At 34.8% G+C, this 5178-nt stretch overlaps 1 long non-coding RNA gene across 1 annotated transcript; it reads right to left on the bottom strand.

The window, feature by feature from the left end:
• Positions 1-519: 519 nt before the first annotated feature.
• LOC125584224 lies at positions 520-5178 on the bottom strand. The gene is made up of 3 exons (XR_007321203.1): positions 4023-5178; positions 1173-3914; positions 520-1066 (listed from the first exon to the last, which is right to left on the bottom strand). It is a non-coding gene; the product is annotated as an uncharacterized LOC125584224 (long non-coding RNA).

Raw genomic sequence — 5178 nt, 5'->3', positions numbered from 1 at the left:
TTTTCTAACCATATGATTAATAATCTTAACAATCACATTGGAAAATTCAATTAAAATCACATGTCTGTTAATTATCTTTTGCTTTCTAGCAACCGATCTTAACTTTTTACATAAAGATATTTTCCTACATGCACTACAAGAAATATGTACATTGTTAGCGCTGAAAATATGCTATATTAGATGTTTGATAGCGAATTCATAAATGCTATGTATACGGCAGCCATCATAGGTACCTCTTCTACGATAGCATTTTTTTGGAATGCTATGAAATATACACGTATCATAGCAATACTCCTATGATGTTATTACCTTTTACCATAACATTTATAGTTTGCTATTATAGAATGAAAATTATAATAGCATTTATCTATGAATCTTGATAATACATTTTCAGTGCCATTGAATTTATATATATATATATATATATATATAAATTATCCGGAATGTATATTTAATTTTTTTTTAAAAAACATAAATTAGAACTAATTTATAATTAAATCGGTTAAGTTGACTAAAAATAATAAATTGGTATTTTTATAAATTGAATTTTGGTTTACAATTACATTGGTTTACAATTACATTGGTTTACAGTTACAAATTGGTTTAGTAATTAACCCTAATTAACTCTAAACCCTAATCTGTATGTTGTTGTCGCCTCCCTAATTAACTCTAAACCAAAATTAAAAAACTAAGTAAACCAGAACACCCTAATTAACTCTAAACCCTAATCGGTATGTTGTTGTCGCCTCCTTCCTCCTTTGCCTCTTTCTTCTCGATGTCTTACTCTATTCTGTCTCCAAATGACGCATCTCAATCTGATGATGACCAGTGCTGGTGATGATATCTCAATCCAATCGACTCATCTCAATCTGCAGCCACAAGAAGAAAATGTTCCACACTTTAAAGTAATGTTCCATTGCAATTATCGAACAGTTTAAGGGCAAGAGAAAGTGAAGAACCTTCTACATCTCAGTCTTGGAAACAAAGGACCTTCACCATCGACCTTCAACAGCTTCTTTGTTGAGCACACAGTGCGCAGATTAGACTCACTCCTTGATCTCATACCCTGTACAGGTATCAAGGAATACAAACAGACTTACAATCCTAATCTCTAATGGTTAGCTTAAAGAGAAGTACAAAGTGAATGGATGAAGTGAATGGATGAGGAATACCTGAGAAAATCTTTGGCTCGCCGAGCCATCCTCCGCCATCGTCTTCCATGGTACGCTCCACATCCACCATCTCATGCCGCCACTAGCTTCCAGACACCACCACCGCTGCTAGCTTGCTCTGTCAACACAAATCAGAAAATATTATCGGACAATTAAGGGAATGAAGAGACTAAGATTAGAAAAAGAGAAAACAAATTCTGCAAACATACAAGACGGGGAGGAAGAGGAAGAGGAAGAGAGAGAGAGAGAGCAGGAAGTTAATAAGAAAAGAAAAAAATCGATTAATTATATCCATTGGATTGAGATCAATCAACGGTCGAGATTAATACTTTAGTAATCCTCACCATTCACCCTCATTGGTCGAGGCTTTTTCTATTTCTGTTTTTGTTTTTTTTTTCCTTCTTTGTTATTGCAGTTTCTATTCTTTTGTTCTTGGCAACTATTGTAATGTGTAAATATAATTGTAGTTAAGTTAAAATTTAGGATAAAATTATTGAAAAATAAACTAATAAAGTTCATTACGAAAAGATAGATGATTAATTTTATTTAAAATTAATATTTAATGTTTTATGATATAGGTTAATGTGAGATATGTGGTTTAGGGTTTAAGGTTGAGATTTAGAATTAAATATATGGTTTGAGTTTTAGAATATACTTGGAGTTTTATTTTTTATATTTTATTATAAGTTTGAGGTTTAGATTTTTTTTTTTTTGATAACCCTGGTATCCGAAGACCTCGTAAGGCTCCGACTATCAACCAAAGACCGTCCACCGGAGCTAAGCCACAAACATCAGGGTTTAGGGTATATGAAATGAATATGGTTTATGAAAAGAGTTTAACGTATAAAATTATGGTTTTGGAATTTGGGAATAAGTATATAATTTGAGATTAAATTTCAAAAATGATTAAATTTAGAGTTTTATATTTAAATTTAAGCTTTAAAATATTATTCTTGAAATTTATATTTAGGATAGAGGGTTTGAAGTATGTAGTTAGGTTTAGGGTATGTTTAGGGTTTAGAGCTTTAGGATAGATGGTTTGAGGTATATTAGTGTTAGATTTTTTTTAATCATATTCTTGTTATGTTGTCTTTGAATTTTATGATGAAATATTAAATAAAGATTTCTCACAAACAACAGATCTATAAATAAAAGTTTATATTTCATTCATTTTATAAAACATATATTATTTCTTATATCATCTAAAATATACATCAACTTGCAATACATATTACAACTCCCATCCGTGCCTTAACCCATCCGTGCCTCTAACCCTGCAAGCAATTACATACAAAGGCCAACTAATATAACAGAAAACCTCATCTTCCTCTTCCTGAAAATACAGAGAACCCGTATCCTAATGACATTGAATTACACGATTAGATAAGTTGTCTCATGGCACAACAGACCCAAAAAGATAAAAACTAACAAGACGTGTGGGGTTGGGGAAGCTCTTGTGTCCCTCCTTGACCACGTCTTTATCTCCAATACATAGAACATCCTTTTTGACATTGTCAAAGAACTACAAATTTATGGAGAATCACAACAATTCAATCATCTAGATAGAGAGTATCCAGGGTGTTAATAAGAGCAATGATGAGCTGCTTACGCCTCTACCATCAGGGAAACAACGCCAAAAGAAGCCAGGACGAGGCCGACTTACAGCATCCTTAATAGCATCCGTTATGACACCAGTAACGAGCACACAAAACAACAGACCTGAAAACACAAGAACACACCTCATAAGTAAAGAACTGCAAAGAATCTGAAACATCAAATCGTTATCAATATCAGACATGTTACTGCCTTCACCATCCCAAGCTATTGATTTGGCAAGTCATTGCATCACCTGAGAGTTATTACGTTTAAGAGTTCCATGTTAAGTCCATCTTATGAACAACTGTTAGAAAGATGGCAAGGACATACATACCGCATCAAGGCATGCCTGAAGCTGTGCAGCTTCCTTACAGTTCAAAGAATATATAAAAGGTGATCCAATAGTTCGCTCGCCAAAGCAATGACTGTGCCGTTAGTACTCGTGTCACCATCTACCTATAAGACCATACTTGTCATAAACCAGAGCCTGTAAATGAAAAATCGATATCTTTACAACAATGTTTGAAATGTTTAACTCACTGTGATCATCCCAGAGCCTTTTGCCATACCTCCAACTCAAATTGTGGTTCCTCCAATCTGAGCAGTTTCAGATCTTTGTAAGATATATGAGATTACAGGAAAAATAATGCAACTCAGTTTCTTAAACCTAACTGTGATTCAACTGCCACACTCTTGCTTACAAGATCAGTTTTCATGATTGCAATAGCAGCAGAATGCCAGAATCTGCCATGCATTAATCAACAATGCACTCGCCTGAAAGAATTCAAAAACTTACTGATTCAAAAGCTCATAAGCACAACATGATTAGGTCCAAGTCTAGATGATTACCGTTTTGGAAGTCTCAGTAACCTTCTTGCAGTAAACTACAGGAGCAACGACCATATTCTGATATTCATTGTAAACACCACTGGGAAAAAAAAATCTCACAAGAAGAAATTCACAGGCTGGGAATATTTTCTTCTTAGCAAGATCACCAGATGCTCCAACCACCGTGATACTAACTGTTGACTCCTGTTCCCCACCATTACGCTACGTTGCAAGCTTGTCTGCTTCTTATGATGGAATTGATAAAAGTCTTATCTTAGCATTTCTCAGCCGGTTTTGAGTTCGTGACTACTACTGCCACTGAAACCAATTGTAATCTCATTAGAGAATAGAAACCAATCCACATTTAAAGTTTCAAGCTTAACCCGGAAACAAAAAAAAGAGCACAGAGAATCCAATTAAAGTTACCATCTTGCAATACAACAGAGCTTTAGAACGGACTTCCTCTGCGATCTAAGACACAGCTCCTGAGGAGAGGAATGAGAGTGAGAGTTGTCAGTCTCCATTGACGAGGGAAGAGTGATTCGAGAAGACGACTCCGTCTTCTGCCTTCTCTTCTCTCGAGACGAGTTTTGAAGAAAGGTACAAGCGGCGACGGATCTCGAATACGGCGGATCTATGAAGCAGAGGCGAAAACGGCGGAGACAAAGCAAGACCCGACCCAACCCAAGCTCTGCTTATCGGAGACGAAGCAAGACACACCCGAGCTCTGTCTCCTCTCTATCCCTGTTTCGTCTCTTCTCCCTTCTCTTCTGTCTCTCATGTCTCGGACCCTTTTTTTTTTTCTTTTTTTGTGCACTCGTGTCTCAGACTCAGACCCTAGAAAGGAAAGGGAATAACAAAGATAGGGTTTAGGTGGTTTAGGCGAGAGTTGAGGGTGGGAAAATGAGAGTTAGGAGAAGGATAATGATTAGTTTAGTGATTTTCATTAAGGTAAAATTTAGTTTTAGGTTCCTGCTTGTTGAAACTTTATCGTAGCGTTTAATTATATTATAGCATTTATCTAACGCTATGATATAATATGAAAATTTCTTAATCATCTACGATAGCAGTTTAGTAAAACATGCTATTAAAATGTGCTATCAATGTAGATTTTTTTTGCAGTTATGGTAAAATATAAATAACAAAAGAGACGAATGATTAACTGTATGAATATTTCAAATATAATTGATTTAAGTTGTTGCTCCAGTCATAATTAACGTAAACATCCACTTGGTTTTTGGTAAAATTAGTCAAGACCTGAGAATATATTTCATTGCTCATCAAGTCCAAGATTCTAAAGATTCTTGGGGATTATATGCATGTGAGCATTTTCTACACGCAGACACACATTAACATACGTAAATGCATTAATACATATATAGCTATTGTTTTCTCAGTAAGTGATGCATATTGCACAGAAATAAAACAATGAGAATACCATAAAATAATTGGATCCTATTTATTCATATTCCTTCCATTATTGGGTTGAAAATATTGTCCAATGTATCATCCAAAGAATATTCATCGGGAAATAGTGTAGTGTGAATGATTCAGATAAGCTGCAAATGATAGCAATAGTACT

Source organism: Brassica napus, chromosome C3 (assembly GCF_020379485.1).
Source record: "Brassica napus cultivar Da-Ae chromosome C3, Da-Ae, whole genome shotgun sequence".
Classification (NCBI taxonomy): domain Eukaryota; kingdom Viridiplantae; phylum Streptophyta; class Magnoliopsida; order Brassicales; family Brassicaceae; genus Brassica; species Brassica napus.
Note: the sequence above shows the minus strand (reverse complement) of the source record. Positions and strands in the feature narration are given on the sequence as shown.